General features: G+C 37.3%; 1 protein-coding gene across 4 annotated transcripts in view; it reads right to left on the bottom strand.

Annotated features, from left to right (window-relative positions):
* The window catches only part of LOC118143666 (uncharacterized), a 110,636-nt gene that overhangs the window by 32,108 nt on the left and 63,774 nt on the right, over nucleotides 1-14,754 (bottom strand). For 2 of the 4 annotated variants that reach the window (XR_013523709.1, XR_004727948.3), the window contains exons 2-4: nucleotides 14,521-14,730; nucleotides 12,361-12,674; nucleotides 12,141-12,268 (exon numbers count right to left, since the gene is read on the bottom strand). The exons of the other annotated variants lie outside the window; for them this stretch is intronic. The gene's annotated coding sequence lies outside the window, so the exon portion shown is untranslated. The remainder of the gene's footprint in view (nucleotides 1-12,140; nucleotides 12,269-12,360; nucleotides 12,675-14,520; nucleotides 14,731-14,754) is intronic. 4 annotated transcript variants of the gene reach the window in all.

Raw genomic sequence — 14,754 nt, 5'->3', positions numbered from 1 at the left:
ATGACTACTGGTGTTCTTTCAAGAGATCAGTACATAGGAATACATAGGGAGAAGATGGCCATCTATAAACAAAGAGGGAGACCTCAGCAGAAATCAACCCTACTGACACCTTGATCTCAGATTGACTTCTAGCCTCCAGAACTCTAAGAAAATGAGTATCTGTTGTTTAAGCAACCAAGTCTGTGGCTCTTTTTTATGGAAACCTTAGCAAATTAATACACTTGTGTTTACTAAATTATACACCTCGGTGTTTTAGAATACATGGTCTTCCAAATCCTGACATAACTTCCGTTTTCTCTAGAATAGATTAAAAGATTATTGTGAACTAAAGACAGCCATCTTATCCAAGGAACTTTTTTTCTTTTTAATGGTTCATAGATTAGTCAAGGCTATCGATTACTGAAGTGGAGCCCATAGTTTCCCAGCAAATATAGCATTCTTGCAAGCGTCAATACAGAATTGGGTGTTTAGGGTAGGCTTTAAAATAGATTTTTAAAATTCTCACTTGAAATCCTTTGTACCAATATCCTTTTGTCTTGAGAGGACTCCCTCTGAGAGACTTGATTCCAAAGTAATACTTAGGTCTACATGGTCATATGCTAGGGATTCAGCCAATTTGCAGAACTCTCCTAAGTTTAGAGGCTGATCCTCAGAGAGACAATATTTTTAGAGAAAAAGTCTCTAAAGCACAATTTAGAAAACCATTGTTCACTATGAATATCCCAAACAGAAAAAGAGGAGGAGAGGGAGGCTGGGAAAGTTTGAATATGTGTCGCTTATAAGAGATAATTTAATCTTATTTCTATCCAAAAAACATAAAGAAGGAGTAATTCTTAAAAGTGAGACACATCAAACTGAATGGACAAAAGCTGGAAGCATTTCCCTCAAACACTGGCACAAGAGAAGGATGCCCTCTTTCACCACTCCTATTCAACATACTATTGGAAGTTCTGGTCAGGCCACTCAGGCAACAGAGAGAAATAAAGCACATTCAAATAGGAAGAGAGGAAGTCAAACTATCCCTGGTTGCAGATGATATGATTCTATTTCTAGAAAACCCCATCATCTCAGCCTAAAAGCTTAAGCTGACAAGCAACTTCAGCAAAGTCTCAAGATACAAAATCAGTGTGTGAAGCCAACAACAGTCAAGCCAAGAGCTAAATCACTAGCAAACTCCCATTCACAATTGCCACAAATTATAAAATAATTGGTAGTTCAGCTAACTGTGAAGGTGAAAGAGCCCTACACGGAGAACAACAAACCACTGCCCAAATAAATCAGAGATGATACATACAAACGGAAAAACATTCCATACACATGGGTAGGAAGAATCAATACTGTAAAATTAGCCATACTGTCCAAAGCAATTTATAAGTTCAATGCTATTCCCATTAAACTACCAATGACATTCTTCATGTAACTAGAAAAAAACATTTAAAATTAATATGAAACCAAAAAAGAGCCAAATAGCAAAAGCAATCCTAAGCAAAAAGAACAAAGCTAGATGCATCATGCTACCTAACTTCAAAGTATACCAAAGGGCTACAGTAACCAAAACAGCGTGATACTGGTACAGGAACAGACACATAAACCAATGGAACAGAATAGAGAACTATTCTGTAGTCTTAGAAATAAGACTACACATCTACAGCTATCTGATCTTCGACAATGCTGACAAAAACAAGCAATAGGGAAAGGATTCCCGGTTCAACAAGTGGTGCTGGAATAACTGACTAGCCATTTGCAGAAGATTGAAATTGGACCCCTTCCTTATGTCATATACGAAAATTAACTCAAGATGGAATATAGACTTAAATGTAAAACTTAAAACTATAAAAACCTTGGAAGACAACCTAGGCAATATCATTCAGGACATAGACACAGGCAAAGATTTCATGACAAAGACATCAAAAGCAATTGCAACAAAAGCGAAAATTGCCAAATCAGATATAATTAAACTAATTTAAGGTAAAACTAATTTATTTTGCTTCTGCACAGCAAAAAAAAAAAAAAAAAAAAAAAAAGGCTATCAAAAGGGTAAGCAGACAACCTACAGAATGGGAGAAAATACTTGCAAACTACACAACTGACAAACGTCTAATATCCAGCATCTATGAGGAGCTTAAATTTACAAGAAAAATACAAGCAACCCCAATAAAAACTGGGCAAAAGACATGAGCAGACACTTCTCAAAAGAACACAAAGAACATATACAAGGGGCCAATAAGTATATAATTAAAAGCTCAATATCACGATCAGTAGAGAAATGCAAATCAAAACCACAATGAGACACTATCTTGCACCAGTCAGAATAGCTGTTACAAAAAATTTCAAAAGACAAGAGACGCTGGCAAGGTTGCAGAAAAAAGGGAACACCTATGCAATACTTGTGGAAATGTAAACCATTGTGAAAGCAATATGGTGATTTTGCAAAGAACTTAAAATAGAAGTACAATTTCACCCAGAAATCCAATTATTGTGTTATACCCAAAAGAATATGATTTGTTCTACCATAAAGACACAGCATGTATGTTCATTGCTGTACTATTCACAATAGCAAAGACATATAATCAACCTAAATGTCTATCAATTGTAGACTGGATAAAGAAAGTATACATAAGAATACATCATGGAATATTATGCAGCCATAAAAAAGAATGATATCATTGTTGTTTGCAGGGACATGGATGGAGCTGGTGGCATTATCCTTAGCAAACTAATGCAGGAAGAAAAAAAACAAATACTGGATGTTGTCACTTAAAAGTGGAAGCTAAATGATGAGAACAACACATAGACACAGAGGGGAACAACACACACTAGGGCCTGCTGGATAGTGGAGGGTGGGAAGAGGGAGAGGATAAGGAAAAATAATGAATGGGTATTAGGCTTAATACCTTGGTGGTGAAATAATCTGTGCAACAAACCCTCATGACACAAGTTTACCTATGTAACAAACCTACACATGTAGCCCTGAAATTTAAATAAATTTTTTTAAGTGAGACATTTTTACTTGTACTTATAAACCACAGCAGTGTTTCCCAAAGTGGTCCTCTTGGAACACTAGAAGGGTTTCATGATCAAATGGATTAGGAAAATACTGCACTCTCTATCACTCCAAGACTCAAAATTTCCATAGATACATAAAAGGCCTCAAGAAATCTTGCAGTTGTAAACAAAACTTTTAAAAACTTTAATTCTAACAAATCTAGAATTTCTCAACCCTATCTGACCATGAAAGCATTATCAGAATTATTAGCAAGCACCCAGTGGTACCACAGTTCGGGAATATAATTTAGGACAAATCATAATGAAACAATGATAGTGGTGAAACTGTCTATACAGGTGACTACAGGTGTGCACCACCATGCCTGGCTAATAATACTAGTGTTAGAATGTGAAAGGAATAGAATTTCCCTTCCTTCAATAATAATAGCATTTGTTTGTTTTGAGCAAAGTAATGCATTTGGTCACTCAAATATACAATCTCTCACTTCTAAGAATACTTATTTGATTATATATTTCCTTAACTTCATGCACCATGTTAAGTGCTTAAGCACATGTACAAGCTCACAGTTCAGCCTTTTGCTTATTTTCAAAAATGTTTGGCATTTATTTGTACTGCAGAAATGTCCCTTCTGAACTGGGTTAAAAGGCAGCACGAAGAACAAAAAGGGAAACTTCTGTAAGGGTGACTTAACTCCAATTACTCCTGAGAGGGCTGAGCAGTTCTGTGTAATCTCTGTCAAAAAGATGACTGGCTTCTAGAGGTTTGGCACTTACCCACTGGCAACTATATTAGTTTTGTGATTGTTTATGCCAAAAACAATCAGCCCAAACCATATGCATTTCAGAGAGAAATAAAACATCATCCGAAATGGTAGAAAGTCAGCTGAGAAGTTACTGTTTCAAATAGTTTGATTTTTTATTTGTTTTATAGTTGTGTGGAATATTTTCCTACCAGCTTTTATTCTAAAAGGCAATAGAACAGATAAGCTATACTTGAGATGTGAAATTACTAGTAGGTCAATTTTGTTTAATTTTAAAATATCTAACTTGCATATTCTTAAGAACCTGGCCTTCAGATTTTATTCACATTTGTCTGAAAATATAGATGGTGTCAAAGCTGGGAAATATACCCAGGGTGATTCACCACAATGGGGTAGGTAGATGGTAACAATTTCTGACTGGCATAGAAGAAATGGCTTCATTATCCCCAAGTAACTCCAAAAATTAACAAGCAAATGAACCACCTGCCACTGTTGTTTACATGAGATTTTAAGAGGGTTGAGAGACAAGCTGGGTTTTGCCCATTTCTCGATAAACATGTCCCAATCCCACCCCACCAAATACAATTCAGTCAAAGGAAATTCTCCAACATCTGTTACTGCTTAGGAATCCATAATCTTGTTAATTAAAAGTCTAATTAATTCTATTTGTTAAATATATTGCCATGATTTTGACTTATTTTAAGAAATTGTACCACTTATAAAATCAACATAAACTTTTAATATTACGTGTTCCCTTTTTCACCAATAACTGTTATAATTGGTGACATCTTAAAATTAAAGAAAAGGTGTTTAATTGCTACTTTTTTAAAAGAAATCTTTCGAACAGAATTGGATTCATGTTATATGCTGGTTCATGATACAGAGTCCTCATTAGAGTGTGTGTGTTTCTATGCATCTAATAACAGAAGATCAAAATACACAAAGCAAAACTAATAGCAATGAAGGAAGTTCATGGCAATTCAGCCATAATAATTGAACACATCAATACTCCACTATTGATGCTGGATCGAACAGCTAGACAAAAAAATAAAGAAAGAAACAGAAAATTTGACCAAAACTGTAAAACATCTATTACATAGATGTAGACATCTATAGAACATTCAGCATAACAACAGAATATACATTATTCTCAAGTGTACACAGAACATTCCCCAGGAGAGACTATATCCTTTAGAACTTATTGATGACACAAACCTCAATAAGATCTAAAAGAATGAGAACACATGGACACAGAGAGGGGAGTACTAAACACTGGGGTCTATTGGGAGGAAAAGGGGACAGCCAGTGGGAGGGGGAGATGGGGAGGGATAGCCTGGGGAGAAACGCCAAATGTGGGTGAAGGGGTGAAAGCAAACAAAACACACTGCCATGTGTGTACCTATGCAACTGTATTGCATGCTCTGCACATGTACCCCAAAACCTAAAATGCAATAAAAAAATAAGAATAAAAAAAAATAATAAGATCTAAAAGGTGGAAACAACACAAAATATGTTCTCTGACCACAATGGAACAAAAGTAGAACTCAAAAGCAGAAAAGTACTGGGGAAAATCACTACAAAAATGTGGAAATTAAATAACACACTCATAAATAATCAATGGGCCAAAAAAGAAATCAAAAGGAAAAAATCACAAACTACATTGAGGTGAAAGACAATAAAAACACAGCACAACAAAACTTTTGGTAAGCAGCTGAAGCAGTGCTTAGAAGAAATGTAAAAAAATTAAAAATATTACAATTCAATAACCTAACTTTCTGATTACAGCACTGGAAAATACCAAAATGAACTTGAAGCAAGCAGAAGGAAGGAGATAATAAAGACTACAACAGAAACTAATGAAATAGAGAATACAAATCAATAAAGAAAATCAATGAAACTAAAAGCTGGTTCTTCAAAAAGATTTACAAAACTGACAAATGTTTGGATAGATAGAACAAGAAGAAAACAGAATACTTCAATTACTACAATTAGTACAAAAATGGGCACATTGCCACTGACTTTACAGAAATAAAAAGGATTTAAAAGTAATACTATAAACAACTGTACGTAATAAATTAGATAACTTGGATGAAATAAACAAATTCCTAGAAAGACGCAAAATACCAAAATTGACTCAAGAATATTCTGAAAACTACAAACATTGAAAGAAATTAAAGAAGATTGATATAAAAGAAAAAATGTGCCAAGTTCGTGAATTGTAAGATGTAACATTGTTGAAATGGTAATACTCCCAAAACTGAACTACATATTCAACACAATTCTTTTCTTTTTCTACTTTGTTTTTTTTTTAATTTTTTATGGCATTTTAGGTTTTGGGGTACATGTGCAGAACATGCAAGACAGTTGAATAGGTACACACATGGCAGTGTATTTTGCTTCCTTTCTCCCCTTCACCCACATTTGGCATTTCTCCCCAGGCTATCCCTCCCCAGCTCCCCACCCCACTGGCCCTCCCCTTTACCCCCCAGTAGACCTCAGTGTTTAGTACTCCCCTCCCTGTGTCCATGTGTTCTTATTTTTCATCACCTGCCTATGAGTGAGAATATGCGGTGTTTCAATTTCTGTCCTTGTGTCAGTTTCCTGAGAATGATGTTCTCCAGATTCATCCATGTTCCTACAAATGACACAAACTCATCATTTCTGATTGCTGCATAATATTTCATGGTGTATATGTGCCACATTTTCCCAATCCAGTCTATCATTGATGGGCATTTGGGTTGACTCCAGGTCTTTGCTATTGTAAACAGTGCTGCAATGAACATTCGTGTACATGTGTCCTTATAGTAGAACGATTTATAGTCTTTTGGATATATACCCAGTAATGGGATTGCTGGGTCAAATGGAATTTCTATTTCTAAGGCCTTGAGGAATCGCCACACTGTCTTCCACAATGGTTGAACTAATTTACACTCCCACCAACAGTGTAAAAGTGTTCCTTTTTCTCCACATCCTCTCCAGCATCTGTTGTCTCCAGATTTTTTAATGATCGCCATTCTAACTGGCGTGAGATGGTATCTCAACGTGGTTTTGATTTGCATCTCTCTGATGACCAGTGACGATGAGCATTTTTTCATATGACTGTTGGCCTCATATATGTCTTCTTTTGTAAAGTGTCTGTTCATATCCTTTGCCCATTTTTGAATGAGCTTGTTTGTTTTTTTCTTGTAAATCTGTTTGAGTTCTTTGTAAATTCTGGATATCAGCCCTTTCACAGATGGGTAAACTGCAAAAATTTTTTCCCATTCTGTTGGTTGCCGATTCACTCTAGTGACTGTTTCTTTTGCCGTGCAGAAGCTGTGGAGTTTCACTAGGTCCCATTTGTCTATTTTGGCTTTTGTTGCCAATGCTTTTGGTGTTTTATTCATGAAGTCCTTGCCTACTCCTATGTCCTGGATGGTTTTGCCTAAATTTCCTTCTAGGGTTTTTATGGTGCCAGGTCTTATGTTTAAGTCTTTAATCCATCTGGAGTTAATTTTAGTGTAAGGTGTCAGGAAGGGGTCCAGTTTCTGCTTTCTGCACATGGCTAGCATGTTTTCCCAACACCATTTATTAAACAGGGAATCCTTTCTCCATTGCTTGTTTTTGTCAGGTTTATCCAAGATTGTATGGTTGTAGATATGTTGTGTTGCCTCCAATGCCTCTGTTTTGTTCCATTGGTCTATATCTCTGCTTTGGTACCAGTACCATGCTGTTTTGATTACTGTAGCCTTGTAGTATAGTTTGAAATCCAGTAGTGTGATGCCCCCTGCTGTGTTCTTTTTGCTTAGAATTGACTTGGCTATGCAGGCTCTCTTTTGGTTCCATATGAAGTTCATGGTGGTTTTTTCCAGTTCTGTGAAGAAAGTCAATGGTAGCTTGATGGGGATAGCATTGATTCTGTAAATAACTTTGGGCAGTATAGCCATTTTCATGATATTAATTCTTCCTAACCATGAACATGAAATGTTTCTCCATTTGTTTGTGTCCTCTCTTATTTTGTTGAGCAGTGCTTTGTAGTTTTCCTTGAAGAGGTCCCTTACGTTCCTTGTGAGTTGTATTCCTAGGTATTTTATTCTTTTTGTAGCAATTGTGAATGGCAGTTCGTTCTTGATTTGGCTTCCTTTAAGTCTGTTATTGGTGTAGAGGAATGTTTGTGATTTTTGCACATTGATTTTATATCCTGAGACTTTGCTGAAGTTGCTTATCAGTTTCAGGAGTTTTTGGGCTGAGATGATGGGGTCTTCTAGGTATACTATCACGTCGTCTGCAAATAGAGACAATTTGGCTTCCTCCTTTCCTATTTGAATACCCTTTATTTCTTTTCCTTGCCTGATTGCTCTGGCTAGAACTTCCAGTACTATATTGAATAGGAGTGGTGAGAGAGGGCATCCTTGTCTAGTGCCGAATTTCAAAGGGAATGCTTCCAGTTTTTGCCCATTCAGTATGATATTGGCTGTTGGTTTGTCGTAAATAGCTTTTATTACTTTGAGATACGTTCCATCGATACCGAGTTTATTGAGGGTTTTTAGCATAAAGGGCTGTTGAATTTTGTCAAATGCCTTTTCTGTGTCAACTGAGATAATCATGTGGTTTTTGTTTTGGGTTCTGTTTATGTGGTGAATTATGTGTATAGACTTGCGTCTGTTGAACCAGACTTGCATCCCTGGGATAAATCCTACTTGATCATGATGGATAAGTTTTTTGATTTGCTGTTGCAATTGGCTTGCCAATATTTTATTGAAGATTTTTGCATTTATGTTCATCATGGATATTGGCCTGAAGTTTTCTTTTCTTGTTGGGTCTCTGCTGGGTTTTGGTATCAGGATGATATTGGTCTCATAAAATGATTTGGGAAGGATTCCCTTTTTTTGGATTATTTGGAATAGTTTCAGAAGGAATGGTACCAGCTCCTGTTTGTGTGTCTGGCAGAATTCGGCTGTAAACCCATCTGGACCTGGGCTTTTTTGTATGATAGGCTCTTAATTGCTGCCTCGACTTCTGACCTTGTATTGGTCTATTCATAGTTTCAGCTTCCTCCTGGTTTAGGCTTGGGAGGACACAAGAGTCCAGGAATTTATCCATTTCTTCCAGGTTTAGTAGTTTATGTGCATAGAGTTGTTTGTAATATTCTCTTATGATGGTTTGAATTTCTGTGGAGTCTGTGGTGATTTCCCCTTATCATTGTTTATTGCATCTATTTGGTTGTTCTCTCTTTTCTTTTTTATCAATCTGGCTAGTGGTCTGTCTGTTTTGTTGATCTTTTCAAAAAACTAACTCTTGGATTTATTGATTTTTTGAAGAGTTTTTCGTGTCTCTATCTCCTTCAGTTTAGCTCTGATCTTAGTTATTTCTTGTATTCTGTTGAGTTTTGAGTTTTTTTGATCTTGCTCCTCTAGCTCTTTCAATTTTGACAATAGGGTGTCAATTTTGGATCTCTCCATTCTCCTCATATGGGCACTTATTGCTATATATTTTCCTCTAGAGACTGCTTTAAATGTGTCCCAGAGATTCTGGCATGTTGTGTCTTCATTCTCATTGGTTTTAAATAACTTCTTTATTTCTGCCTTCATTTCATTGTTTATCCAGTCAACATTCAAGAGCCAGTTGTTCAGTTTCCATGAAGCTGTGCAGTTCTGGGTTGGTTTCTGAATTCTGAGTTCTAACTTGATTGCACTATGGTCTGAGAGACTGTTTGTTATAATTTCAGTTGTTTTGCATTTGCTGAGGAGTGCTTTACTTCCAATTATGTGGTCAATTTTAGAGTAGGTGTGATGTGGTGCTGAGAAGAATGTATATTCTGTGGATTTGGGGTGGAGAGTTCTGTAAATGTCTATCAGGTTTGCTTGCTCCAGGTCTGAGTTCACGCTCTGGATATCCTTGTTAATTTTCTGTCTGGTTGATCTGTCTAATATTGACAGTAGAGTGTTAAAGTCTCCCAGTATTATTGTGTGGGAGTCTAAGTCTCTTTGTTAGTCATTAAGAACTTGCCTTATGTATCTGGGTGCTCCTGTATTGGGTCCATATATGTTTAGGATTGTTAGCTCTTGTTGTTGTATCAATCCTTTTACCATTATATAATGGCCTTCTTTGTCTCTTTTGATCTTTGTTGCTTTAAAGTCTATTTTATCAGAGATGAGAATTGCAACTCCTGCTTTTTTTTGCTCTCCATTTGCTTGGTAAATCTTCCTCCATCCCTTTATTTTGAGCCTTTGTGCATCCTTGCATGTGAGTTGGGTTTCCTGGATACAGCACACTGATGGGTTTTGGATTTTTATCCAATTTGCCAGTCTGTGTCTTTTGATTGGTGCATTTAGTCCATTTACATTTAGGGTTAATATTGTTATGTGTGAATTTGATACTGCCATTTTGATGCTAGCTGGCTGTTTTGCCCGTTAGTTGTTATAGATTCTTCATTATGTTGATGCTCTTTAGCATTTAGTGTGATTTTGGGATAGCTGGTACTGGTTGTTCCTTTCTATGTGTAGTGCCTGCTTCAGGAGCTCTTGTAAAGCAGGCCTCGTGGTGACAAACTCTCTGTGTACTTGCTTGTTGGCAAAGGATTTTATTTTTCCTTCACTTATGAAGCTCAGTTTGGCTGGAAATGAAATTCTGGGTTGAAAGTTCTTTTCTTTAAGGATGTTGAATATTGGCCCCCACTCTCTTCTGGCTTGTAGTATTTCTTCTGAGAGATCTGCTGTGAGTCTGATGGGCTTCCCTTTGTGGGTGACCCCATGTTTCTCTCTGGCTGCCCTTAGTATTTTCTCCTTTATTTCAACCTTGTTGAATCTGACGATTATGTGCCTTGGGGTTGCTCTTCTTGCGGAATATCTTTGTGGTTCAACACAATTATTACCTGAGTTCTTTGTGCAAGATGACGAACTGATTCTAAAACTAGTATGAAATTTAAGGGGACTTAGAATAGCCAAAATAAACTTGCAAGAGAAGAACAAAGCAGGACTCACTTCTTGATTTTAAAAATTAACTACAAAGCAGCAGTAATTAAGACAACATAGTACTGGCACAAGGGTAGATATAGAGAACTGCCAGTACTAAAATAAACCCATACATCTATGACCAACTGATTTTTGACAAGGCTACCAAGATTATCCAACAGGAAAAGAATAGTGTTTTCAACAAAGGGTACTGGATAGCTACAGCGAAAAGAATTAAATTGGATCCTTACCTCACACATCCATAAAAATTAACTCAAAATGGATTTAACATCAAAATGTAAAAGTTATCACAACAGTAGCTTAAGAAGAAAACAAATGGGCACACTTTTATAACCCTGGATATGACAATGGATTCTTAATGCGAAACTTTTGTGCTTCATCCTCCTTATAAGGGTGATTCTTTCTTTCTTTCTTTCTTTTGAGACAGTTTCATTCTTGTTGCCCAGGTTGGAGTGCAATGATGGGGCCTTAGCTTGCTGCAACCTCTGACCTCAGGTTCAAGTGATTCTTCTGCCTTAGCCTCCTGAGTGGCTGGGATTACAGGCATGCACCACCCTGCCTGGCTAACTTTTTTCTAATATTTTTAGTAGAGACCGGTTTTCCATGTTGGTCAGACTAGTCTCAAACTCCCGACCTCAGGTGATTCATCCACCTCAGCCTCCCAAAGTGCTGGGATTACAGGTATGAGCCACCATGCCCAGCCTTGTTATTTTGTTTGTTTGTTTTATTTTGTTTTGTTTTTTTGAGACTGAGTCTTGCTCTGTGACCAGGCCCCAGACTGGAGTGTATTTTTTTTAAGAGAATATTGTTGAGAGCCACAAAAAAACTTTTGTGCTTCAAGAACACCATCTAGAAAGGTATGTGTAAATCATATATCTGATAAGGGACTAACTTGTATCTATAATCTATAAAAACTTTCGCAACTCAATAATAAAAAGACAACCCAATGTAAAACATGGGCAAATAGTCTGAATAGACACATCTCCAAGGAAGATATACAAATGGCCAATAAGTGTATGTAAAGATGCTTGAGAACATTACTCATCAGAAATATACAATTCAAAACTACAACGTGATACTACTTCACACCTACTAAGTGGCTAGAATCAAAAGGTCATATTGATAGTGACAGAAGACAGATAAATTCCTAGGCAAACAGGGATAGGCCCCTGGCAAAACCCAATCTTCAACCCGAAGCCAGTTTAAAGCCTGAAACCTGAGCTGCCGGTTCTGGATAGAGTCCACAACTGAAGTGAGAACTTCTATCCCCATCTTACCATCTCTCTATCAGTTCCTTCGGGATGATGCCTTTTAACCAACTGAATGGTGATTTTTCCAAAGCCCACCCATGAATCAGTCAGCATGCATTTCCCCCTTGTAAGCCCATAAAAACGCTGAACTCAGCCTGACAGATGGTTACCTGCTCTTACATCCTCTCTCACAGCTGAGAGCTCTCCTTTGGTGGCTTAACAAATTCTTCTTGGCCTTACTCACTCTCTCGTGTCCACCCACTTCATTCCTCTTGATCTCAGGACAAGAACCCAGAACCTGCCAAACAGTGGGAGCAAAAAAAAACTGTAACACTTCTGCTCGCTGAGCTTTGGGAGTGAAGAGCTGTGACATTTCTTGGGGACTCAGACCTCGAGATTCCCCAAGCAAGAGCTGTTAACATTACTTCGGGCTCCACGATCGCTGGCATCTCTGAGTTTTTGGGTGCTGCCACATTCCCTTCATCTAGACGCCAGTGCCCAACAAGGAAGTTGCTTATGGCATGCTTGGTCCGGCTGTGGGCTGAGCATGGAGTTATGGCAGGCATGGGGTTTGGGCTGGGCTGTGAGCCAAATGCAGCCCGCTGGGCCAAGCAGGCAGAGGAGCCCAGCAGTCCCCAAACGAACCCTGGGCAGAGGCAACAATGGCCACAATTTTCAGCTGGTGAAGTGGCCCTGAAGGAATCCTGTAACAATATAATAACAAGTGTCAGCAAGGATATGAAGACATCAGAACCCTCAAATATCAATGGTGGGAATGTGAAATAGTGCCGCTGTTCTGGAACACAATCTAGCAGTTCCTCAAGTGGTTAAATAAAGAATCACCATATGACCTAGCAATTCCATTTCTAGGTATATTTCCAACAAAAATAAAAACATGTATCCACACAAAAACTGTACATGAATAATTATAGTAGCATTATTTATAAGAGTTAAAAGGTGGAAAGAACCAAGATGTCCATCAATGGACAAATGAATAAGCAAAATGTGGTATATGCATACAATGAAATACTTTATCCATAAAGAAGTGAAGTACTGACACAGTTGGATTTTAATAAATCTTGAAAATACTACACTAAGTGAACAAAAGCCAGTCACAAAAGTCTACATATTATATTATTTCATTCATGTGAAAATCCAGAATATAGAAACTAGTAGACACATAAAGTAGATTAATGGTTGTTTGGGATTAGAGGTGGGATACTGGAAGACAGGCAGTAAAAGCTAAAGGGTATGGAGGGGTACTCTTGGGATGATAAAAATGTTTTAAAATTGACTGTTGTGATGGTTTCACATTATCTTTGAATATTCCAAAATCATTGAATTGGACACTCTAACAGGGTGAATTGTATAGTATGTAAATCCTCTCTCCATAAAGCTATATTTAATTGACAATTAATATAGGCAAACAACTTGATAGAACTAGTGGAAGAATTAGAAAATTTCACCCTCATAATGGAAGGTTTTAACATGTTGAGAGAATGTATTCTCTTCCCAGGTCCTCAAGAAGGCATAGTTTCAAAGGCAAGAACTTCCCAGCGCCATGCCTCCACCCACCTCTCCATCCGGGATACTAGAGGTTTTTGTTTAATTTTTGTGTGTGCAGGAAAAACTCAAAGATCAATCACTCCAGCAGAAGTTTAAAGGAACTCCTTTCATAGGGCAGAAAACCTGAATGGGGCAGGAATTACTCCCAGGTTAAAAGTCTCTTTCTCATCCAGAAAGACTCCATTTCTGGATCCCCTTCCATGACCTCGTGGGAGCTGCTCTCACTCTATTTACTTATTTCTACTTTTTCTCTGTCTCTCTGCATAAATAAATCACTTTCTGTAAAACTCTTTGTGGTCTGATATTTACTTAATTGCTCACCACACCCGGCGGGGTCCTACCTCCCATTCTTGGGTGAGTGAGGAACCAAGAACCTGGAAGAACACATCCTAGCGGGGGAGCTGAGCCTCCCCCAGGACCTGGAACCTGGTCTCAGTATCTCTTCCAATTATTGATAGATCAAGTGGATAAAAACATCAGCTAACTACAGAAAATTTCAACATAATTAAATAACACTGAATGAATGGACCCCAAAATCAGAGTACATGTCCTTCTAAAGAACACATGGAAAAGTTACTAACTCAATCATATAGAAAGCCATAGAGTAAGTTCCCAGAGTTTCAAAAAGTCATACAAAACCCCATTCTATGACTATAGTGCAATTAAGTTAGAAACTAATAAAAAAAGAAATAACAACTTTATCTCATATATTTAGAAACTAACCCATAGGTAAAAAAGAAATTGTAATAAAAATTTTCAAAACTTTTAATATATTTTACCCATTTTTCAGAAATCTGAAATGTGATCAATGTATTAAAGCTACATATAATCAAAAATTTCACAAGTACATACACTGAAGTCCTGAAGTTTATCAAAGACTGTTATAAGTCAGTATAACCACAGGCTATGAAGAAATTTTTAGCTGATAAGCAGAAGAAATTACTCAGCTATCTACAAACATGTAAGTATTGCTGGGATACTCACAAATATTTAGGTATTGCTGGGATACTTGTCTATGAATGGAGCTATGGGTAACAAGCTCACGAAGCCAAACATTTTTTTAACTCTCCTCCTGTAAGTACTTGATTCCCAGTATCCACTGACAGGGGAAGCATGTTGGAGAGGTCCTGATTTTTGTGATTATACTCCCAGCAATAATTATTCCATCCAAAAGGATATTCAGATATGAAGAGCCTGAAAAAACAAGGCTTGGTGAGA

This window comes from Callithrix jacchus, chromosome 11, assembly GCF_049354715.1.
Source record: "Callithrix jacchus isolate 240 chromosome 11, calJac240_pri, whole genome shotgun sequence".
NCBI classification, from domain to species: domain Eukaryota; kingdom Metazoa; phylum Chordata; class Mammalia; order Primates; family Cebidae; genus Callithrix; species Callithrix jacchus.
This window is presented reverse-complemented; position numbering and strand designations above follow the sequence as displayed.